The 25,985-nt window shown below is 43.1% G+C and overlaps 1 long non-coding RNA gene across 1 annotated transcript; it reads left to right on the top strand.

Annotated features, from left to right (window-relative positions):
• The first annotated feature begins 1,274 nt into the window (after positions 1-1,274).
• LOC125941771 (uncharacterized) lies at positions 1,275-18,964 on the top strand. The gene is made up of 3 exons (XR_007464593.1): positions 1,275-1,363; positions 12,511-12,656; positions 18,858-18,964. It is a non-coding gene; the product is annotated as an uncharacterized LOC125941771 (long non-coding RNA).
• Positions 18,965-25,985: the final 7,021 nt, after the last annotated feature.

Here is a 25,985-nt window from a genome sequence, read left to right as displayed (position 1 = left end):
ACGCGATAGGAGGTGTGGTAAGCTGGTCACATGGCAAAGGTGTGCGTATGTATGTAGTGCAACGGACGGTTCCAGGCCACCGTCACTTGCACTTCACTCCTCGAACAGGCAGGAAGTGCATGGAGCGAGTTCCTGAACACCTTGCAGTGTAGTGAGCGCGACTTTAACCCATGAATCCTGGACCTCGAGGGGGTGCGACATAATGCTAACGCTTTTTGTATGCCTTAGCACATCGTTGTTGATTGGCCAACATTTGGAAAATTGCGCTGGCCTCATCCGTGTAAGAACAATTCGTCAGCGAGTGTACTGATTGGTATAAATTTGAATACGAATAAAAAATTTTATGTAGCGAAGCAAATTGTCAATTTGACTGACTTCGCTTTGTCGAGGTTTAACTGTATTATCATAAGTGTGCGTCACAATTCAATAGAAGACTCCGCTGGCAGACTTGGGTCCCACAGTCCGAAGACTGTGGGACTATTCTTTCTGTCAATACATAGAATGGCCCGCACGTCCAGTCAAAAGGAGCTCGTCGGTTTCCTGACAATGTGCTTCGTTCACTTTATGGAAAGGTCTCATCGATTTGGCTGTGCACAAAAATGTCTGCATTTAGTTTATGCAATAAGGAACAGCAAAATGCAACCAACATCAAGAGACAAGCAATATTTGTAACGTTGTGAATATGCGTAAATATCGTTACTGATTCTATTTCTCAAAGTGAAGGTAAACACGTTACTACGGTGCATATTTACCAAAAAATAGAAACTAACAATAACATTGTGTCCTATATATACGTGAAATTATTGCAAAGCATTTCCATTTTATAATGTCAACGCGAAAGCATGCATACGTACAAGCTATAGACGGTGAGCTTACACACCTTTCCAAATCTCGCCTAGCTTCAGCTCATGTTATTCCATGATCCAGCCGATCATGATGACTTTCGATATCAGCACATCTGTTGTAAGTCAGAAGCACAGCCACACCTCTCGCAGTGCGAACGATGTTTGGTATTTGTACTGCATTGGATCAGCCGCGCCCATGTCACGCAGTCAGAAAGATTAACTTACCGCAGGGTAAAAACGGTATAGCGATAAGATTCTGGATTGCAAATTTTGAACTTTATTACACGCTTCGAACCCGCATCAAACTGCTTCGATATATAGATATAGATGCGGGATTCAGGGGCGTGCAAATAAGGCATTTTCTGGCACAATTTTCCGAGCAAGGTGTTGTCTTATGTGCTTATTTGAGTTACCCAACTGCTCATGCAGGAACAGATCTGGACTGGCTCGCATTGTCGACGTGCATCCTCTACAGACTTCCTTCGTGGTCTGTGAATTAGTTATCTACGTCAAAGTTGGTAAGTAACTGAACCGAGCCTCTCAGTATCTCAACAAGCAAATTAACACGCTTTAAGTGTGTAGTAAACCATGCAAACATGTTTGTTTTCTCAAAAGGCTGCTTCCGCGAACATTACCGTGGGTAACTCGTAAACAATTCCACAACACGAAAGCAGCCAGCGCCTTAGACGATGTGAAGGCTTAGCAGCGACGGTTCAGTGGGCATAGCTTGCGCATGCGTAGTTGGTTCGGTGCGGCAGTGGCGAGGCTGGCGCAGCGATAAAGGGGCTCTCGCATGCCTAGATAGCTCCTTGTGGCATGCCATAACTCTGATAATCAAGACGCATAAATGGTATCGGCGTTAATAATGCTCTTTTATATAGATGATGTTCTCAATGGTGAGAGACGTAGGCTCGAGCTCAACTATATGTCGCTGTTTTCTTGAATTAGAGCCAGTAAGAATCTGTGAAGGGAACAGACACTTCAGAAAAAGGTGAAGGCGAAGGTGAAGGTGAAGCAGACTGTTGCTCCTACTATTGATAGAAAATCAATAGTAGGAGCAACAGTCTGCTTCACCTTGGGATGTCGTCAGGGCCGAACAACTTACCCATGCGGCTTGATAATTTATCGTACAACAAAAATATTTTGAATAGCAGCCCTAGACAAAGATATGAGCAAACTGCCCCTCCACCCCTTCTTGCGGCTAATTTAATACCTATATTTGCTGAGTACGAATTTGACACCAACGGGACTCAGTGGTTGTAAAAGCGAGATTGGGAGCAGTCACTTCGTATTCTTGTATGTTTTATTTATTGGTTTACATATTTATTTACATGATACTGCAGTGCATCCGGACTTAAGCAGGAGACGTGAATGTACAAAACAAAAGGAAAGAAATACACATGTTCAGAACACAAAAAAATCACATCCAAACTCTAAACGTGTGACATCAGTAAATAATCGTTCAATTTTTCCGCAGAAGAATGCTTGTCTTGCCCTATTCGACATAAACATTGGAAATTGCTTCGTCTATGCTGGCTTCATGTTGAATGCTTAACTTTTTGTATTCGTTTCATAAATTGTGTGCGACGTTTTCGCAACACCAAAGCTGAAAGGGTTAGTGAGCTATCCCGATAACTTTTCCAACATCTGCATCGTATGATATTTTCGGAAATAACTTCCGTAAAATTGGAAGTGTTAATTTTTGCTATCGCAGCCAGTAGCGCATCATACAACTTCTTTGTAAAGCGATATTACTGATGCAAACTGTTCCCTTCTACTAAAACTTACCCAAAGGGAACTTACCTTAACAATTCGAACTGCGCTGCTATTGACACTCGTAGCCTGGTTGCCTACAATGTGTTGTTCTTTACCAACTCTTTTCTGTGCAAAAATTGGCTCTTTGCAGCATTAGGACTAAGGACGGTTCTTAAAGGGGCCCCTGAGCAACTTTTTATCAAAGTCGCGAAATGCATTTAAAGTTACCTTTGACTATTTCAGAAATACTTGCCGCCAAAAGTACTCCAATTCGTTCAGTAGAAGCAGTTAATGGCAATCAAACGTCCCCTACGCGGTGCTTCTGCTCCGTCTTCAATGATTCGCACTGCAAAGGCTGCGGTGGAGTGGGGTGTGCGCACAACGCCCCGCCTAGTGAACGACACTGTGGCGCGCAGTTCAAATGTGATTTTGGGTGTTCACATAGACGCCACTATTTCCGAGTTTGGCACCCAGGACGCGCCAAACGCGGTTGCGCTCAGCGAGCCACAATGCCCTCAGCCAGCAGCACCCCGTGGCGGCAGTGGTATCTGCGCTACGTAGATGACTAAAGGCTAATGACACAATACATATTTGAACTACAACTTTCCCTTTCAAAATGTTGCGCCGTATGGTCGTTGATATATCCTATTTTCGAGAAATTTTGTGATCTATTCAGTACATCCAAGTAATACATCTAGAATCTAGAATTACTTCCTGAGCGTTTCTTTTATTCTTTCCAATAGCTACCTTGTAATGCATTGTTGATATATTATGTCTGAAGTGTGGGAAAAGTCGAGAACTGTTATCGTGGTCAGTTGTTTGTAAAGGCGTCTTCAAAGGAATGCATAACTGTGCAGTTAGTTGCACTACAAGTGTGGTTACCGACAGCACGTGTATGGTAACCATGTATGTTTAAATCACTGAAATGTAATCGAGCGATGATATTCCAGGTTCTTCTGATGTTAGGGGTAGTATTAGAAGCCTCACGATGTTTTCAAAGTGCTATTTAGCCGATAAACTCAAGCGTCATTTTACCATTTAAATTACTTGTTTCTTAATCGGATGGGCCTCCTTTATCAGGCTGGTATACCTGTGGTAAGCAGCAGATCTACTGATTAACCAACTTAAGTTCTATCTGCAATGCTTCCGTTTCCATCCATTTCCAAGCTTTGCGTTATACTTTCGACGCTATGCGTTATAGAGGAATTCACTTATCTATTTACGCAATAGCGTTAAGAAACTCGTGTTGCAGAAAATCCGGCGTCAGCGTAAGCGCCGGCGTCGTAGGCAGAAATAATCACGTCATCCCAGCAGGCTCTTCGCGTGGCGCAAGGCGTTAGCGAACAAAAACTGAATTTCTCAAAGTAAAGTACGTCAGAAAATCGTAAGGTACGACAACCACAACCTACAGACGTGATTACATCGGATTGTAATTTCAATATACGAGAAAAAAGCCTGATAATTAGCCAGGGATCTCTGAATGCTATCACGATCCACTCTTAAAGGCGAAGCTTAAGTGTCCTCCAAATTTTTAGAGTACTAATACATGATATAAATTTTAAGTGTTATCATAGATAACCTTATTGGAGCACTTTTCTTTGCATATTTGGAAGTGCTCTAATAAAATTTTAAACGTATAATATTGTTATGGTGTCAATCACCGTTCTTGCCAGCCTTTTCAACATCGTCGTCGGTGAAAGTCAACGTTCTGAGTGACGAAAATTGACTCTACAAAGGCCACGGTTGCTTACGATCAATGTATTGTTACGCAGAATACCTATAGGTCATCAAAGGCCTTTAATACCAAATTATGGCTGGTTGCGGCTTTGACATTACGGCAGCACACTTTCACAATAAAACAGTTTAACAACGGAGGCGTGGAATGCAAAAGCTGTTCAAAAATTTGAGTCCATTTTAAATATCAGATAAATCGACCTACTTGATTAGCGTACTTTTTTTAATTATTTCGACTACGCACATTGTATTACATTGTAGAAATATGATCTGAAAAATTGGAAAAGTCGAGAAATATTGTTGCGGTCAGTACTGGTTAACATTGTCGACGTGAATCCTCTGACGAGTCCTCCTGGCTGTCAACTGACGAAAGTTGCCTGGGGATTTTTACGTTTAGCTTACTGGAATGTAGTCGGAGACATCGTATTCCAGGTTTCTGTGATGTGCGCGGTGGTGTTTAAAGCCTCGCAATTGCCTCAAATGCTATTTTCCTGATAAACTCTAGCATTGTTTTACCATTTAAGTAATTTTAGTCCAAGCAAGAAATATCGTAGTACCTATTGCATAAACTACTTGTCGCTTCTAAACTCCCTTGCGCTCTCTTTTCAGATCACCGAGGAGAAGGTAAGTAGCAGACGTACTAATTAGCCAACTTCAGTTTCATCTGCAGTGCTTCCGATTCCATCCGTTTCCAAGTGTTGCGTTGTGCTTGCTACGCTATTCGGTCGGCAATAATTGAATTATATATTTAGAGCACTAATACATCACATAACTGTTCAATACAAGTTTAGCTAATTTTATTGGAGCACCTTTTTTATTAAATTTTTAAGGTACTGTAAGTATCCTGAAGGTATAATATTATATCGTTGCAATCACCGATCGTGACAACTTTTGCGAAATCGCATCGGTGAAATACAGCCACAAAAATGTACTGTGTGTCAATGCATAAGCACACAGTTACTTGCGCTCAATAGATTGTTACGCAGAACACATGCACGTTATCACAGACCTTCAATGCAAAAATGTTGCGGCTGTGAAACGACCGCAGGACGATTTCACAATAAAACAGTTTAACAATCAAAGCATGCAATTCAAAGGGTACCTGCGAGTGTCAGTCAATTTTAAGCGTAAAATATCTCGAACTACCTGATTAGCGTTATTTTTAAAATATTTCGGCTTCGTGCATTGGAAAAGCAGAGAACTATTATTGCGGTGAGCGAAGAATGTGTCCACTTCCTTGTAAAAGCGTCTTCAGTAAAGAAAAACATATATCTCTAAAAACTTAGTCTAGGGGAATGAAAAACAGTGCATTTAGTTGCACTGAAAAACTAGATACCAACAGCCGTGCCTGGTAACGACACTTTTTGTTACAGAAACGTGACTCCTCTAGTACAGTCAGTTGGCGAAGTCAGCTGAGAAAATTCACAGTCAGTTGACGAAAGTTGCCTGTGGATTTTTGTGTTTTAGTCACTCAAAGTTAATGGAGAGATCGTATTCCGGGTGCTTCTGATGTGCGCGGTAATATACGAAGCCGTCACGATCGTCTCAAATTGCTATTTTCCTGATGAAGTCAAGTATCATTTTACCATATAAATGATTTTAGTCCAAGCAAGAAATATCGCAATACGTATGTGTATAATAAACTTGTTTCTTCTCAACTGCATTACGCTCCTTTTTCAGACCAGCATCCCAATGGTAAGCAGCAGATTTACTGATTAGCCAACTTAAATTCCATCTGAAATGCTTCTGTTTCCATCCGTTTCCAAGTATTGAGTTCTACTCGCTACGCCATGCGTTGGGGAGGAATTCGGTTAGCTATTTCGAGCAGTAATGCATCATATAACTTTTAGGTATCAGATTAGCTGTTTTTATGGAAGCACCTTTCCTTTATTACATTTTGTAAAGTGCTTTTATATATTTAATGGTATAATATAGTTATCGTGTGAACCACCGATCTTGTCCAACGTTTTACAAAATCGCAAGCGGTGAAAGAAAAGGTTTTCATACAAAAAATGTACTGTGTTGCCATTTTTTGGGCATTATACCTCCTGATGAGCGCCGGTTTGATCGCGATCAATCGTACCTACTATGCCACACTTAGCTCGGTCAGACGCGCGCACTACTGCTCCGAGCGACAAACCCACTGCCGAGGCACGCCTCTCTGAAGACTGCCGGGTAGGATAAAGTTAGGGCAACTACGTTGTGCGTGGTGGGAAAACGGCACCATCTGCGCACTTGACTCATGCATGATCGTGTAATGGCTTCCTTCGTGGACACAATGATATTGAAAGTAACGTGCATGATATGATTGGCGGAAAACTGTAGGATTGTTCTTTGCGACAATACATAGAATTGACCACAGGTCGCGGCAAAACGAGCTTACTCTTCTCCTGACAAACTGCTACGCCCAGTTGACGGAAACGTAGCATCAATTAGGCTGACACAAAGGATTAGCATTCAGTTTATTCAATAAGAAACAGCAACATGCATCCACGCAAATAAACATACATAATTTGTAACTTGGCGATAGTGCGCATAATCATTATTAATGGTCTCCCTCAAAGTGCAGGTAAAGACGTTAACACAACGATGCATATTGACAAGAAAATGCAACAATAAGATTGTCTCCTACATATACGTGAGAATATTGTAAAGCATTTCCATTTTATAATGGCAATACCATATATAGAAGCTATAGACGGTGAACTTACACACCGTTCCAAATCTCGCATATCGTCAGTGTCTCTTATTTCATCTACCAGCTGATCATAATGACGCTCGATATCAGCACATCTGTCGAAGTGATGAGCATAATTCTTGCAGTGCCAACGATGGTGAAGCAGCACAAAGCGGAGATAGTGTGTCGTGCATTCTTGTGTCTATCTGCTTTGTCGTAGTCAGAGCGCTGCTTTACCGACACGGCACCTGGGACAGCTTTTATAGAAAGTGAGAAAACAACGACAAACCAAGAGACAGCTGTAGCGTCGCACTTGAGCCGGCCAGCGGGGAGGCGTAGCATATAGGAGGTCGGTAAGCTCAGTATGACAACAGCTGAGGCAGAGGGTGATTCTTCCGGGGAAAGGGCCTCATCTGTAGCAGCGGCTGCCTCTACTTTCTGTTTGTCAACGAATGACGTATCAAAGAAAAAGTGGTTTCTTCTTCCTGAAGGAAGGAATTTGTCCTCCACGGAAAGTATGGATAATTTAGGTTCGCCCTGCACACTGTAAATTGCACTGGTACCCGCCCCACTTGCACCTCGGCTGTCTCAGTTCTGCCTTGTTCGAAGCAGGCACCCGCGACGTTCGTCGCGTGCAGCCAGCTGAAAATTCCGGTGCTGCACTCTTATTGTTTTGTTGTTAGAGGAGTACAAGCGGTGTTGAGCCTTCCATAACGTCGGCGCACGGCGATGACGTCGGTGCCTGAAAGGTACTGCAAGGCATGGGCGATAGGTGCGCGATGGGTAATTGATTTTTCCCTACAACAGGCACGATAAGTAATGTGTAGAGAATTCACATAAACAAAACAAAAAAAGTTGGATCGCTTTGGCGACTAAAGCGACGATGTCTTCCTGAGCAGGTTGCGGATAAGGATGGGGCGGAGTCGCTGCGCGCAGCACTCTTATGGTGGCACCACTCGCGAGAGTAGAGTAGGAGGAGCGTCAGACTGCTTAAATTTCTTGTCGGCACATATTAAAGCGAACGGGCCACATTCCTAGGTAGCATTACCTTTGGAATCGGCACACTTGTTTAAAAGTGCACCGTCTCGGGCAGCAGCCCACGATACTAGATAAAGAAAAAAGTGGGAGGGGGCAAGGACTAACTCCCAAAGAAAATACATTTCCTTTACTTCAAAATAAGCATGGTGCAGTGAGCGAGTGATTACATTGCATAGGAGTTTGCCCAGAAACATTGCAACAGATGATAGTAAGTCACGGTGCGCAAAACGAGAACCAGGATGACCTTTCATATTGGTTCGCCAGAGGGAGCACGTGTGAGTAGAGAAAAGCAAGTACACCAGCGGAGCAATGAGCATAGAAGTTCCAGATTAAGACAGGACAAGGAGTTGGAGGCGTTAAGTGATCAGCGGAGCTCGAAGAAAGTGGCTGAAGCCACGCAGCATCCATTGATCTATCACTTTTAATCACTGCAGCAAGATTTCAAGCAAGGCGACGGAAGTGTGCTAGTGTGTATTAGGATGTCATTACGGAGGAACATTGTTTAACCTACCACTGCAAAGTAAAGACAACTTTCGTTTTCTGGGGCATTAGAATGCGGCACTCGTTATAGAACGTGTCCCACATAACATCAGCCTAGACGTGAAAAAATGTCGTACAATAAGCGATTGTCAGACTTGTTCGATAGTAGTCCTCCTTCGCCACCAACGTAGGTTTGGTAAACTAATTACACGAGGAAAATGAAATATGGTTTTTAGTTGCTATCCATGCGAACACGTGGCTTCCAATCGGAAATCTACTACTCTCCTAGATTATCCTATGGATGGTGTAGTTTTCAGTGCGTGATTTCAAGCGTAAGAAATTCTCTCTGCTCCAAGTGCGTGTGACTGCAATGCAAATGCAAGTGCATGTGAGTACGCACCTGTGCATCGCCACACCGCAAAAGTGATTTCGAGGGACTAACCGCGTTCACTGCATGACAGGGCAGGAAGCGGTAGTCGCTCGGATCATGCAGCTCGCGATGCGCAGGAACGAACACTAACATGCAATTTACACCAGCGACTGTCATCGGTCCACAAAAGACTGCGGCTAGCAACCAAATAACTACTCACGGTGAACGATGTTCACATGGGCGAACGTGAACTTCGCGTCGCTGCGCTTAAATTCCATTATATGGCGATTGGCGCCTTTCATGTCTGCTCGCGTAGTCACGAACACGCAATAAAAGCGTGATCCGTGCTTTCGGGATCCTGCGCCGCTGATAGGTCCAGCAACTTTGCTACTCCGATCACACATACTCCAGTCACAAAGCGAAGAAATCGCTCCGTTGGCGGATAATGAATTTGTTCAGCTTTTCGCTAAAGCAACCTCGTCGGACTCGCGTGGCCATCGGTGTGAATACTGCATAACATGGCCAGCTTACCACGTCTGGGCGAAAGCATACCGCTTCCAAATTTTACGCACTTTATAACCTCCTTGGCTGAAAATTCCTTAAATCGCAATGTTTCACCTGTGTTTACGTAAACAAATGATTACTCGACAGTGTCAGCATCTCCAAGTTATTACTTTTTATAAGGTGGTTGTATCTAGCTCTAAGCGAATATATCTCCTTTCGGCTACATCAGTCAGTTCATGTGGGTAGCTTTTTGTTACTGCTGCGAATATTGCACGCATTCATTCACTACTTGTACCATGTTCTCTAAGAGTCTCTTTTTCGTTAAAATGAGTATTTCACCCGAATTTCCGCAATTTCCCTCGAATTGTTGCACATCGTCATACCTTTGGCCTTGTGTCGCGTGTTTGAGCGAATGCTGAAGAACAGTTTTGCTTGCAAAGGACCTGGTTTTTCTAGGGTCTATGTGCTTCGGTAGAATCTAAACAAACTACATTATAGCTTCCCGCAAACGCGCTAACAATCAGGGCCCGAATTCACAAAAGCTTTTTACGCTCGAATTTTTCGTGAGAAAAAAATTTTAGCCAATCTGGATGACAAACATATCATTAGTGAAGGCGGCCAGCCAGTGGCAAAGTGAACTCACGAAAGAAAAGCTTTGTGAATCTGCACCCCGATGTATAGACTCGCTTCTATAGAACCAAGTGACTATATAGAATATAGTTATTTGCGTTACTGCCATTGCAAAAAAAGCGGCCAGCTCTCATTATTTCTATGTGGGTATAAATATTGATAATTTTAACACAGTGAACCCTGTGTGCTTGTAGCTTCTGGCGAAACACGTATGCCGGATTGTGTTGGCGAACATATACCGGACTGGTAATATTGTTGTCGTCGAAATGAAATTTTTAGGCACATAGAACAATTATATTTCTCAAGGAGGCGGAAATTACTGGGACGAGAAATCAAAACGCGCCAGGGAATAAATATTGAAACTGCACTAATTAGGTTTCAGCTGATTACTTTACCAATCGAAATAGTGCCATGAACAAGTTGTAACTGCTGAGTTCGCAATTGCGCTTGCAAAGAATTTTGTCAATGACACGATTTGCGAGCTCTGTATGCGAGAAAATACTTTGGCGTAGCTGTAACTATTGTGACTTAGCGCCTGAAACGGTATTTTTACAGAAAGCGGAGGTGGGAGCCATGCAAATTTTACAGCGCGTATCTCTGAACCGATACCATTATCAGAATTTGTTTTCAATCAGTATACCTTGGGGAATCGCCGACTACGATTTGTAATTCAATGCGTACCATAATACAACTTGTAAAAAGCTTGATTGCGAAATTTCGGTAATTCGCGGAATGCGCGTTTTAAATTCTTTTGGAAGTAATACTCGTTTCCTCCACGCCATTCCTGGTTAAAATGGGCGATTTTCATGTATTCATTATGAAAAAGAACTCTTTATATTGCGACCACTGTGAGGTGCCATAGTTTGACACGTAGCTTGATGTGTGTACAATGTAGATCACAGAGCTCATACAAATACGATGCAAAAACATGTTCTTGCAATCAAAAATATTTTGCCTGTATTTTTTCCGTCTTTATTTTCGAAGGCTGTTCGGCTTTAGGCACGGACGGCCTGCTTTAATTTACAGCGAACGTTCGATCACATTGTGTAAAACTACATGTTTGACAGTAAACGTAATATGCCTTGTTACGGCCTTTAAATAGCATTTTAGGAGGTGACGCAGGCACCCAGTGTTTAGTGGGTGTGATATAAATCCGAGCACGTCGCCTCTAAGATTTTCTGTACACCATGGACACTGCCCGATCTCAGAGATAATGCGTCACTTCCGGCAAGCAATAATAATGGCGCGCCGTTTTTTTTTCCAACGTCAGCGATGTCCATTTTTGCTAGGTTTTTGCAATGCATTCACTTGCATTTCAAATGCAAATGTTGCACAAAGGCTGTTCCATGTCTCCCCTATCTGAAGCTGTACTACTTCATTTCATACTTAGCAGGCAATGCTACGGGAAGCTGTGCGAGAAGCGCATTCATTGAAGTCTCGTTCCGTGCATTTCGCAGCGCAGTAATTTTTAATCTGCGACACTTTCTCAAGAATGACTACTTTACAGATTAAAGCTGCTATTTGTCGATGTAAGGTTGCATCAAATTACGTATCATTCGTGCATGACTGTGCCTCCAGTATGCAACACAGTATGTCACTGGTTGGAGAAAGACATGACTCCGCACGCTTGGTTATAAATAAGTTCAGATCTGAAACGACTTCAACGTAATAATTACTTTAGATGTTGCTGCATATAACTATGGAATGTTATGTTGCATCAAATTACATGACGGGTACTTGCGTCTTTTTTAAAGCAAAGCTTTTTTTTACCTATCATCCCATCGTTTTGCCTGGGTCGGTTGGTTGATCTGCCGGGCACTGGTCAGGTCCTCGCCGAGCAGCGCCAGGATTTGAACCTCGGCCCATCAGCACAGCAGCCTGGTGCGCTAACCTTTAGGCCATAAACGCATGCGTACTTCTCTCGTGGCAACACCGATCAGCTCTTTCAAGTGGTCGCCATGTGTTGATTATGATTATTTGCATGCTATGGCCACATACTCACAGCGGGCCTCGAGCGGCCAGTCGTGCGGTAATTTTGCTTCATTCACGCTCAGAAACACACTTTTATGTAGCACGTGTTGAGCAACAGGAAGCTGTATCGGGAGTTTTTCATGCTCTACAAGTTTCTCATTGACACTTTTTGATCTAATTATAATGATTGAGAAGTTGAATAATTAAGACTAATAATCTCATTAAGTGGAATGCAAAAAATAATGAGTATCTCCAAGCGACGGCAAACAACACTACCTTGGTGTGGTCCAGCTACATGGAACTTGCATATATTAAAAGTTTGACCCAAGTTACGTGAAACACCCTGTAGGCTTTTGGCGCTGTCCGAAAGTTCTTTCCACTTGGCATTTGAGCCCCCTCAATCAGCCGTCAATGTTCGTACGCCACCCTGCTGCGGCTGTGCTACAGAAGCCAAGTGGCACTGGCAATCTTTGGCCGTTTTGTCAGCGAGGTCTCGCTGTGTGCAGAGGATCCAGCTGTGCTCGGAGATGCAGCTGCACTACCCGCAGCTGGCTGAAGACGTGGCGCATCTCAAGAAGCTGATTGAGGACCTCAGGAGATTGCAGCAAGCAGAAGCTGCAGGCAGCTCTGCTCAACCAGATGATTCCGATCGGTGAGCCTCTTACATGCGCATGTTGTCTTTTGTAGGACAAGCCAAGCACGAGAGGTCAAATTTTCTAGCAATTCATTTGATTTTTTTTAATATTTGCACTTTGTCATTGGCTCTGATACTGTTATTATCCTTGCAATCGCCTAGGTGACATGACGCGTGTGAGGAAAAGAACGGAAAAAAGTAAATGGAATGTTACAAAATTTGGCCCTGCTTGTCCATTTCTTCAGTCCTGTTGTTCTGTGCTCAGTTCAGTTCAGTTTTATTCCTTAAAGGCCCCTTTTTGTGGGGCATTACATAAGGGGGCATCACCATTGCTTCATCTATTTTTATGGACTGTATTAGTGATCACCTACAATACAACAATTTTCACTGCTTGTTTGTTAATATAAATAAAATCCCACCCCTTATGTAATGCCCCCCCCCCCCTGTGCTTTAGGACATGCAGAGTACATAGAAAGACACCCGTACAACATGAGATGTAAATAATTCAATCGTTTACTTTGCATACTGATGGACATATTTATGAGTGTGATAACTATGTACTCAAACATGTGAAAAAAATTGTTATGGAAATGAGATAACGGACCTTGTATCTTGGAACGTGTTATTTTAGTGTTTGTGCACTGTGTATCATAAAACACAGCAGAAAATTATAGGCAATTTTTCCCCGATGCGAAGACTGCGTGCACAAGGCCTTTTGTGTAAGGCACGTAATGGCCTCACATGGACAATGAATCCATTCAAAAAGGCACTGCGATCTAAAAACAGTCTGTTGCTTTTTTTAGTCTTTGCTGTTCCTAGTTTGCTGCAGCTCTTGTGTTGCATTTAATGGTAAATCATCGTAAAGGTATATGTATCCCACAACAGGTTTATGCTATAGGCAACATTTCAAAAAATTAACACAATCCCCTCCCCTTTTTATGTCTATAAAAGTTTAGCAAATTTATGGTTTATAGGTTGGCACGTATGTTTTTATGAATCTTGACAACTTCTCTACTGTCGGTGCAGAAAATTAGGTAAAACAAGTGTGCGAGCATAAGAACCACTTTTCTCTGCCAAATCTTCCCAACGAAATGTTGTAAGTGCACTGGCTAATCGAATAAGTCTTTTGACCCATGCTTGATAACTCGTGGCACTGTATTTATTCCTGAGAACATCATTTTGTCATGACTGTCCCTATTCGCACGCAATATCTTTCCCGTCAATGTCCCTCTTTTTACATACCAATCTTGTCAAGAGATCCTTTGGGCCCCAAGCTTGAGTGTCGAAGCAAAAAGAGGCACGCTAAGCAGGTTAGGCAGTTTCCACGCCGTTCAGCTTTGCATACCTGTAAAAGCCACTTTAATGCGAAGCATTATACGGCTACTCCCACCGTAGTACGGAGGTGGTTTTTCGGTCAGCCTCAAAAGGACCACTTTAGCGCGCCCAGAGCCGCTAAAGCGTGCCTAATATATTAAAATATGCTTGATGAGGAATGCAGTAGGCAATTTTAACCTTTCAAAGTGCTCTCATTACTTTTGTAGAAGCAATTAAAATAATACTAATTACGATGTAAAACAGGCTTTTGTTGAGTGTGTGGTCTAGAAGCCAGATATTGGTAAAGAGAAATGCTATAAGAGTTCCAAGTGTGCCAAAGTACCGTTAGCAGCAATTCCGGTTCACATGGTCACCAAGGGCTTGTACCCTGTTATCGCCAATGCACCTGGTGCGACAGTCTCGAAGGCAGCAGGTGGCGACGCTATGCATGCGTAAGCGGTGTCACGTGATAGGCGCGCCTGCCGTGCTATGTGTAAAGGTATCTTATTCTCAGGAGGTAGCTTATGTGGTGGCGTGGAGTGGAGGTAGAACATCCGGCCTCTAATCTGAAGTTCGTAAGTTCGAATCCTCCTCCAGTACACTACATTTTGTAGAAAAACGCCTTGGTGCCGCGGGACACGGCAGCAGCTCCAGTCTCGGCCTGTCGCGCCGAAGGTCACGCAGCCGCGCCTCGCGCGTATGTCATCTTCCTCGTCCACAGTTGGCTCTTATGCCACTATTCATGTCAGCGCTCCCACAATTTTTAGGCATGGAGTGGCGCCTGACACCGGCGAAAAAAAATATATCGCCGACAGCAAGTGGGGCTATACTAGTCTAGGTGCAACCAAATTAGGAAGGTCCACTAAGCTTCAACAAATTCACTACCTCACCAGAACAGGAATTGGCCTCACTGGTGCAGTATTCGTCCACCATCTCCCTCATTACTCCTACAATTAACCCATGGCCATCAGTCCCCAGCGGCTGCGAAGCACCTGACCAAGGCGGCGGTCGGACCTGCGACGCGGCAGAGGGTGCTAAGAATCTATGGGTCCGGACAGACCGCCACTGGAAACTGAACCGGACAACGTTCAACACGCGCACTCTAACGAGTGAGGCTAGCTTAGCAGGGCTATCAGAAGAATTATCAGGTATTGCCTAGGATATTATAGGCCTCAGTGAGGTTAGAAGATCTGGTGACGCTTATACAGTGCTGAATAACAGCCACGTCCTCTGCTACAGAGGTCTTCCAGATATGAGAGAATTCGGAGTAGGATTTCTAGTCCATAATGACATAGCGGGCAACATTGATGAATTCTACAGGATAAATGAGAGGGTAGCTGTGAGCCGTAATATTGCTGAATAGGATGAAGTTAGTATAAGCCTACGCCCCAACCTCCAGTTACGATGATAAAAAAAATCGAACAGTTTTATGAAGATTTTTTAAAGAACTTCTTGCTGGGCGAGTTGGTGGCTTCCCGATACATTTATGAAGATGCTAGCAATGAGAAAGGTGCAAACTCAGCATACTGTAGTCATGGGTGACTTCAATGCAAAAGTGGGGAAAAAGCCGGCTGGTGAGCAAGCAATCTGCAACTACGGCATCGATTCTAGGAACACTAGAGGAGAGATGTTTGTAGAAATCGCGGAAAGGAATAGGTTCCGAATAATGAATTCCTTCTTCAGGCAGCGCAGCATCAGGAAGTGGACCTGGAAAAGCCGTAATGGAGAAACAAGGAATGAAATAGATTTCATACTCTCTGCCGATCCCAGCATGGTGAAGGATGTAGAAGTGTTAGGTAGGTAAAAGTGCAGTGACCTTAGGTTTGTGAGGCTCAAGATTTCTCTCAATTTGAAGAGAGAAAGAATGAAATTAGTCAAGAAGAAACAGGCCAACCTAGACGCATTAAGGGTAAAAGCAGACCAATTGACCCTGGTGCTCGCAAACCAGTATACAGCTTTGGAACAGGAAGATGAAAACATCATAAAGGAAATGAATGAAACCGTAACTAGGCTGGTATCAGATGCAGCAATTGAAGTGGGAAGCAAGGCAACAAGGCAACCACTAGATAAGCTCTCCGAAGTAACAAAGGACCTAATAAAAAACAGGCAAAAGATGAAAGTGTCAAACTCGAGAGATCAGATTGAATTCGCAGAACAAGAAAAAGTAAGGGATATCCGTGGAAAAGATTGAGGAAGCAGTAAAATGTGGATGCAGCATGAAATCTGGGAGAACAAAACGTTGCATAGGACAAGGCAAAATGTATGCATCGAAAGATAAGCAGGGCAATATCATCAGCAATTTCGATCAGATAGTAAAAGCAGCGGAAGAATTGTATACTGAACTGTTCAGTCCCCAGAGCAGCCAAGCTACTTTCTTTCGAAGTACTGACGAACAGGATACAGAGGCTCCTTCTATAACTAGCGATGAAGTTAGAAGGCCCTTGAATCATATGACCAGGGGGAAAGCTGCAGGAGAAAGTGGAATAACAGTCGATTTAATCAAAGAGGGAGGAGATATCATGCTTGAAAAGCTTCATGCTTGCATGCTTGCTTCATGCTTGCTTCAAGCTTGAAAAGCTTCATGCAATACCTCCTGATTTCAACTGTACCAGAAAGTTACAAGAACGCCAACATTATAATCATCCATAAGAAGGGAGACGTTAAAGAATAGAAGAAATATAGACCCATTAGCTTGCTTTTAGCATTATATAATATATTCACCAAGATAATTTCCGATAGAATGAGGGCAACATTTGACTTCAGCCAACCAAGAGAACACGCTGGCTTCAGGAAGGGATATTCTACGATAGATCATATCCATGTCATCAATCAGGTAATAGAGAAATCTGCGGAGTACAATCAACCTGTCTATGTGGCTTTTTTAGATTATGAAAATCAAAGGAACTAAAGCCCATGTCCGGGCCTTTGTGTAGACTTATGCCTCCTGGCCCATCACGTTCGTGACGTGCTGCACCAGAAGTGGCCCCCATAAGACTACACGTGGAGGAGTGGTCGACTCCGCCCACCTGCCAGGACGCTTGCTGTGTGGTAATTCAGAAAGTATTTTCTTTTTGAAGGTGGCGTTGGCAGGGCACACCAACAAGGTGTGTTTATTTGATGGATAGGTCCCGCACTGGTTGCAAGTGGGGTGCCTCTTAATATAATGCGTACTGTGGGGTGTGACAAATGTCTGTATGTGCTTTTCGTATGATGTGTTGAGAAGCGTTGCTGCTTCCCTGCGAGGCTTCAACTAAAATATGTATCCTTCGATCCGCAGCATATTCCGCTCGTTTGTGGGGTTCTAAGTGTCTTCAGTAGCCCAAAGGATAGGAGGTCCCGCATTTTCTGCGCGGGAGAGCTGGTATGCTCATCAATTTCCTCCCAATCCTTGATGACCTGGAGCTCATTGTTTATGTACGTGTAGAAGGAGTTGAGAATGCATGTACATGTGGAGAAGTGTGCGTATGTGGAAAAGAAGGTAATCATTCTGATTGTCTCTGCAATCGCCTTGACTGTCTGTTCGGATTGTTCTCGTGTCCGATGTGCGTGTCATTTCAGTTACGGCAAGGATTATGGCCAGCAATTCCGCGTCTTGAGGCGTTGGAACTGTCAAGTAATTTGTCACACGCATCGAGTCATGGCCCACGACCGCTGATTTACTGCTTTCGGCGTTATGACTCGCATCTGTATAATATGTACTTGGATCATCCGTCTGCTGCATTATATTTGTTCTTTTTGACCACCGTTATCGATTCTTTTCAAAGAGGCAGGAAGTGTGTGAAGTCATCTCCTGAACCACACCTTGAAATGTTGTGAACGCGGTTTGAACCATGAATGCCGGACCTCAAAGTTGTGCAACGTAATGCTAACGCATTTGTGTCGCGCTTAATTACCTCTAAATCACGCTTAATGTTTTTATCCTGAATATAAATAAGAATGTTTACACACGATTTCAAGATAACCACATCTAACTACCGCTACGACGGAAAATCGTGACATTAAATGGAAAGTCCCGCGGACGCAGATAGTCTAGTCAGTGACTTACAAGCGGCTGCTTCCAAACGCACCTCACACGTTAACGCGTGCGATTTCAGCTTACCACGATAAGGTGGCGTTAACGCAATAAAGCGCGCGCGAGGGGGCGGGGGGGGGGGGGGGGTGAGGAGTTGAGGCAGGTCGGCGCTTCTCCAGTTCTTGCGCAGCCGTGATCGTGCATCGCGTACCCAGCCTGCGCGCCCTGTTTTAGAGGCAGTCAACTACTTACGCAAAGAGTGTGCGTGCCGAGATGGCGTGGCACCAATTGCGCTAATATCGTGCACATTAATACTGGAGGTTACGTAACCTCAAATTTCGGACCCGCCGTGGTTGCTCAGTGTCTATGCTGTTGGGCTGCTGAGCACGAGTTCGCGGGATCGAGTCCCGGCCACGGCTGCCGCATTTCGATGGGGGCGAAATACGAAAACACCCGTGTACATAGATTTTGGTGCACGTTAAAGAACACCAGGTGGTCCAAACTTCTGGAGTCTCCCACTACGGCGTGCCTCATAATTAGATCGTGGTTTTGGCACGTAAAACGCCATAATTAAATCTCGACTTTCGGAGGTGCGTTGAAGCCACTGGCAGACGAAGGATTTGCATTCCGCTGTCGGCGCTTTTCTCAATAGCGTCGTCCCGCTGCGGATGGCACGAAGCGAAGCCAGGAACTCGAAAGCATGACTGGCTTCGCTTCGGACTGCCTACGTGAAGATGTCGCCGACACGGATGATACCTCTGTCGTCGCAGACTCTCAAATTCAACAAAATGATTTCGTTTTATTTTCTTTTGTAAATGAGGCATTTTCTGGCACAATTTTCCGAGCAGGGTGCTTTCATAAGTGCTTATTTGAGTTATGCAAATGCTTATCAGGAACAGATCTGGACTGGCTCGCATTGTCGACGTGCATCCTCTAAGAACTTCCTTTTTGGTCCCTGAATTAGTTATCTACGTCAAAGTTCGTAAGTAACTGAACCGAGCCTCTCAGTATCTCAACAAGCAAACTAGCACGCTTTCAGTATGTAGTAAACCGTGCAAACATGGCTGTTTTCTAAAGAGGCTGTTTCCGCGAACAACACTACCGCGGGTAATTCGTAAACGATTCCACAACACGAAAGCAGCTAGGGCCTCAGACGATGTGAAGACGTAGCAGCGACGGTAGAGTGGGGCATATCTCGCGCATGCGTAGTTGGCTAGGTGCGGCAGTGGCGAGGCAGCCGCAGCGAAAGGGGACTTGCGCATGCCCAGATAGTTCCTTGCGGTATGCCAAAACTCCGATAATCAAGTCGCGCAAATGGTATCGTCGGTAATAATGCTCTTTTATACAATGATTTCCGCAGTGGTGAGGGACGTAGCCTCGATCTCAACTAAATGTCGCCGTTTTGTTGAAGTAGGCCAAGTAAAAATCTGTGAAGCGAACGAGACACGTGAGAAAACACAAGTCCCATAATAAAAAAACGAGAAACGAGGGAACGTTCAGGAACGACTGCCCTGTACGTTGCTCTAGTAATCAATTTGAACTCATTAACATAAATGCGCGTAGCGTCGTCAACAAATGTGCCAAACTGGAAGCTGTTCTCTTAGATTCTGACCGCCATGCTGCAGAGATCTCGCTTCATGACATCGATGACACTGGTATTTCTCCGCCCTCATACCTGTTTTCCGTCCTGACGGAAATAATATGGGCGGCGGTGGTGCGGTTGTGATAAAACATGGCATTGGGGCGTTAATTCAAATAGATAACGCTGAATGTTACTTCACATTACATCGAAGTTCTTTTTAGGATGCGCGTTTTTGTTGCCGGAATTTTATTGTGTTCCATATGCAACGCCTAGATATTTCCAGGATCTATGCGATCACTTGGAAACAGTTTATTCTGAAATATCTTTCATTATGGGCGATATTATTTGCTGTTGACGACTGAAATTTTCCATTGTCAAATACAAATAGAAGCGCAGATGTCGCTTTTCTCCTTGATATTCTGTGGCTGTTATAACAGAGACCTGGGTTAATGACGATTTTAACGACCTTGTTTTTATCTCGTGCCAGGGATGAGAGAATTGTACACCCGTGAGCAGAAGTATACAGACCACAGGGCCACCGAAAAAAGCTGAATTTCTTCGTCAATAACATGCGTATTCTGAAATTGACGAGTGCACTGGAAATTTCAAATTCCAAGCTTGAACTGCAGTCTTCAATGTGAAGTTACATTTACAGATAGAGGAGGATTGCGCGCAATCCCTCGTCCGTATACTTTTGCTCACGGGTGTCCACTACATTGATCTTAAGTTAAGCAGCTTTCAATATTTAGATGTAGATAATCTTTGAGATCAATGGAAACATGTATTTACTGACTGTCCTCACAATGTTTTACCGAATAAAGCCCAGAAAACGCGGAAATACTATTAAGAGATAACGAGAGAAATTTTACAAATCGAAAGAAATGTAAAACCACTGGAAAAAGAAAAGCGTCCAATGACTGTGTAAAAACTGCTGAAACCACGTTTAGTGAAGCATTAGTGCGCTCAAAACGTCATTATTTTCAACACACGCTCCCGAATTTTTCGCGACCCTCGTCCCAAAAGTTCTGGGCCTTTCCGAATTGAAAAAAAAAAACGTTATTGACGAATTAGAACTGAGTGAGACGTGAGCTGTCGACAATGAGGCCATGGTGGAACGTACGTTTTTTTCTGATCATGCAGACATTTCAACCTTGCCAGGCAATGTTTCGATGCTCCGTAACTTGAAAGTATCACCATGCCCCGATGGCCTACCAAACGCGTTCCGTCATCACTATGCTGAAACGCTTGCTCCCGTCCATGCCGCCATTTTTCGCGCATCTGCAGACCTGCGTCATCTGCAGATATACCCGCTTACCCGTGGACGGCATGTGTTAGGCTTATACACAGAAAACGAGACACTGCGCAGCGGGCAATTACCGCCCGATATATCTTACCTCATCCTGCTGTAAGCTACTTGAACATACCGTTGCTAACTACATAACCAATATTTTGGCAGAAACCAAGAATATTTCCCCTTTTCAGGACGGCTTCAGGAAAGGCTTTCCTAGGGTTACAGAACCAACCCAAGTAATTGAGTTTTGCTAGCGTTCTCTATGAATCTGTGCAAGCTGACCTAATTTCCTTGGACTTTCAAAAAACCTTTTCACCTTGTTTTTCAGGACGAATTATTCGTTACATCAAACTACATCGCCTCCCCTCATTCATAATAAACTGGATTTCTGCCTATTTAAAAAGCGCGCCAAAACTGTTTCCAATAATAGTTTTATAATTGGGGTTTCAAGACTTTGGGGACCCAAGCCGCACTGCGTTGGTTGCTCTCGGGTTCGGAGGAGCATCAGTTTCAGAATCGGGACAAGAGCAGCGTTGGGTGGCGCGCTGGGGGCGCCGCAATGGTGAAAATAGAAGACCGAAGTAACCGGTAAATTTTAGAGAGCTTTAAAATTGTGGCCCGAATGTTCTTGCTCGCGACATTTACCGGTTACTTTCGCGGTACGGTAAGGTAGTGTGCTGGGACCGCTCCTCCTTTGCAGTAATGATATCGTTATTTTTAATAAAGGGCCGATACAAATTTGTTCATTTGTAGATGAGTACACTTTGTATAACGAGATTGTTTGCCAAGACGATGAGGAAGGTTTGAACCTTAGCCTTAATAACATTTATTGATGGTGTGAAAGATGGGACACGAGACTTTTGACATTGTTTTCCACGACAAATAATCGTTAAATCAAACTACATCGGCCTCCCCGCATTCATAATAAACTGGATTTCCACCTTTTTCATAAAAAACCTCTTTACGTGCAGATTACCAAGAACAGAAATAAGCGAAATCTTCCTTGCAATCTTCCTACTGATCATCTTGTTAAAGCAAGATAAATATTTGGGTGCTACAGTAACTAACGACTAAGTTGGTATTCTCATGTCTCTAAAGTATGTGCTGCCTCCTCCTAAAATATTTCTATTCTTCGACATAAAATAAAACAGGCACCTTCCCAAACTAATCATCGTGCATACTCATCACTTGCTAGCCCTAAAACGCAATACATTCCCAATGTCCAATTGATCACTGCTGAGCACCCGTTGAGTTGAGAACACCTCGCGGGCAAAGAAGCGCCATGAGGCATTTGGCACTTTTTAATTGGACCTTCCCGTGGCGCAGTCAGAGAGAGGGAGACTGGTCGTGAAGAGGAAGAGGCGCTATTTTCTGCAGCGCTTTAGGGAGCATGACTTGGCGCCTACAGTTGGAACACATCAATACTTCTTTTGGGGCGAGTTGGTACATTTTGAAACTTTGGGTAACAGCGCAAACAGACGACCACAAGAAGGGAGACACGTACAAAGTTGGAACACACGCGAGAGCTTGCGTGGACAAGGAACGCGCGCATAAGATAGGCTCACGAGAGCGACATCGAGGGTGAAAAGGCACAACAGCACCTATACAATTGCATGACAATGTGGCGATGCACTCTCCCCTCACGCAATGCCTGATGCGCTACTGCCGCAGTTAGGGTTCTCTTTCGACTGCTCTGCTCCGTCGAGGCCCACTCGTGGCCGGCGTTCCTGCTCAAATGTTACGATTGCACTAAAGGAGCCGGAGGCGACAAAAAATATGACAATTGTCTACTAAAGCCTAGGCATTCTTTGTACCGGAAAGGCCTTGGGTAGAAGTGCATAAGCTAGGACAATTCTCAGAAACTCTATAGCTTTTTAAACAGAAACTTGACTGGTCTTGGCATTGAGTTGATGAAAAATCCCTGGAGATATTTGCGTTGAAATCACTCAAATGTGTTCGAGCAATAATATTCCAGGTTCTCGTGCGCGGGGTGGTATTAGAAGCCTCGCGATTTTTCCAAAGCCTTTTGACATTGAAATAGTTTTAGGAGTTTCACAGTGTGTATGTGTATAAATTATTTCTTCTCAATCAGATTGCCCTCCTTTTTCAGGCTGGCATTCCTGTGGTAAGCAGCAGATCTACTGATTAGCTAACTTAAGTTCCATCTCCAATGTTTTCGCTTCCATCCGTTTCCAAGCGTTGTGCTATACTTGCTTCGCTTTGCGTTATAGAAGAATTCGCTTATCTATTTACAGCACTAATACATCATATTACTTTTAAATGCTATCTTAGCTAGCTTTATTGGAGCACATTTTTTATTGCATATTTGAAAGTGCCTCAATAGAATTTGACAGGTATATTATTGTTATGGTGTCAATCACATTCTCGCCAACCTTTGGCAAATTCACTGTCGGAGAAAGTCGACGTTCTGATCCACAAAAATTGACTCTACAAAGGCGCACTGTATCTTACGCTCAATATATAGTTATTCAGAATACCTTAACGTCATCAAAGACATTTAATGCGAAATTCTGGCCTGTTACTGCTTTGAGATGACGGCAGCACGCGTTCACAACTAAACAGTTTAACAACGAAAGTGTAGAATTCAAAGGCTACAAGAAAATTTAATCCATTTTAAATATCAGATATCTGGAACTGCCTGATTAGCGTACTTATTTATTTATTTCTACAACGTACATTGTATTACATTGTTGAAGTATGATCTGAAAAATGTAGCCAGTTCTTTTTAAAAGCATTTAAGTAATGACGAACACTCAACTCCACAAAACATTACGTGAGAGCAATGCATAACTGCGCATTTAGTTAATTTGAAACACTGGTTCCGGACAGCACAGGTGTGGTAACGACGCCTTTTTATACAGAAACGACTCCTCCTGGCTGTCAGTTGACGAAAGTTGCCTGGAGATTTTTACGGTTAGTTTACAGAAATGTAGTCGAGACACCGTATTCCAGGTTCCTGTGATGTGCGCAGTGGTATTCAAAGCCTCGCAATAGTCCCAAAGTGCGATTTTCCTGATAAACTGTAGCATTGTTTACCGTTTAGGTAATTTTAGTCCAAGCAAGAAATATCGCAGTACCTGTTGTATAAAGTACTTGTCGCTTCTAAACGCCCTTGCGCTCCCGTTTCAGATAACCCAGGAGGAGGGCAGCAGCAGATGTACTAAATTAGCCAACTTCAATTTCATCTGCAGTGCTCCCGTTTCCATCCATTTCCTAGTGTTGCATTGTGCTTGCTAAGCTATTCGTTAGGGAATAATTGGGTTATATTTTTAAAGCACTAATACATCACATAACTGTTCAATACAAGATCAGCTAATTTTATTCGAGCACATTTCATTAAATTTTTAGGGTACTGATAGTATCCTAAAGGTATAATATTATTATCATTTCAATCGCCGATCGTGACAACTTTTGCAAAATCGCACTGGTGAAATACAGCCACAAAAATTTACTGTGTGTTAATGCATAAGTGAACAGTTACTTGCACTCAATATATTTTTACGCAGAAGACCTGTACGTTATCACAGACCTTCAATGCAAAAATGTTGTGGCTGTAAGACGACCGCAGCGCGATTTCATACTAAAACAGTTTAACAATGAAAGTATGCAATTCAAAGAGTACCTCCAAGTGTCAGTCAATTTCAAGTATAAAATATCTCGGAACTACCTGATTAGCGTTATGTTTTAAAATTTTTGACTTCCTTGTAAAAGCGTCTTTAGTAAAAAAAAACATATATCTCTAAAAACTTAGTCTAGAGGAATGCAAAACTTCGCATTCAGTTGCACTGCAAAACTGGATACCGACATCTCTTATCTGATAACTACACCTTTGTCGGAGAAACGTGACTCCTCTAGGCAGTCAGTTGACGAAAGTTGCCTGTGGATTTTTGTGTTTAGTCACTCAAACTTAATGGAGAGATCGTATTCGGGGTCCTTCTGATGTGCGCCGTCACGATATACGAAGCCGTCACGATCGTTTCAAAGTGCCATTTTCCTGACGAACTCAAGTATCATTTTACCATATAAATCATTTTAGTCCAAGCAAGAAATATCAAATTACGTATGTGTATAATTAACTTGTTTCTTCTCAACTGCATTGCGCTCCTTTTTCAGACCAGTATCCCAGTGGTAAGCAGCAGATTTACTGTTTAGCCTAATTTAATTCCATCTGCAATGCTTCCCTTTCCATTCGTTTCCAAGTGTTGAGTTCTCCTTGCTACGTCATGCGTTGGGGAGGAATTCAGTTAGCTGTTTCGAGCAGTAATGCATCATATACCTTTTAGGTATCAGATTAGTTCTTTTATTAAAGCACCGTTCTTTTATTACATTTTTTAAAGTACTGTTATTTAATTTTAATGGCATATTATAGTTATCGTGTGAGCCACCGCTCTTGCTAAGGTTTTGCAAAATCGCCATTGGTGAAAGACAACGTTTTCATACAAAAAATTTACTCTGTGTTGCCATTTGTTGGGCCATATACCTCCTGATGAGTGCCGCTTTCATCGCTATCAATCGTACCTACTGTGTCATACTTAGCTCAGTCAGACGCGCGCAATATTTATTTTATTTTTATTTATTTATTTACAAATACTGCAGCCCTGGAGCAGGAGTGGGTGAATACAATGTGGCAAATACAAATCACAAAAGAAGCATATGTGAAAACATGGTTAAAGGGAGTTCTCAATAGCATCTTCAAATTATTTACGTGGTAAACAACGGATAGGACCAGGCAGATCATTCCAGAGTTCAATAGTCCTAGCAAAGAAATTGTATTTAAAAGTGTTGGTGCGAGCAAAAAAGACTGATAAGTTTAATTTATTGCTGTTTCTCGTATTCAGGGGCTTTGCACGGGTCAGATATGTGTTAGGGGAGGCATAATACGGAGAGTGAAATAAAGAGTGCAGAAGGTTAGAGAATTGATGTGACGTCGGTGGGAGAGAGGGGTTAAACCAAGCTTATGCAGATGAGATGAGGGTGAAAACATTCTGTCGTAGCGGCGGTATATAAAACGAACAGCCTTTTTCTGAACAGATTCAATTTTCTGATTGTCCGAAATTTTGTAAGGGTTCCATATGGTAGCCGCATATTCAAGAATAGGTCTTACAAGTGTTTTGTATGTAAGGAGTT

This window comes from Dermacentor silvarum, unplaced genomic scaffold (genome assembly GCF_013339745.2).
Source record: "Dermacentor silvarum isolate Dsil-2018 unplaced genomic scaffold, BIME_Dsil_1.4 Seq263, whole genome shotgun sequence".
In the NCBI taxonomy this organism is placed as follows: domain Eukaryota; kingdom Metazoa; phylum Arthropoda; class Arachnida; order Ixodida; family Ixodidae; genus Dermacentor; species Dermacentor silvarum.
This window is presented reverse-complemented; position numbering and strand designations above follow the sequence as displayed.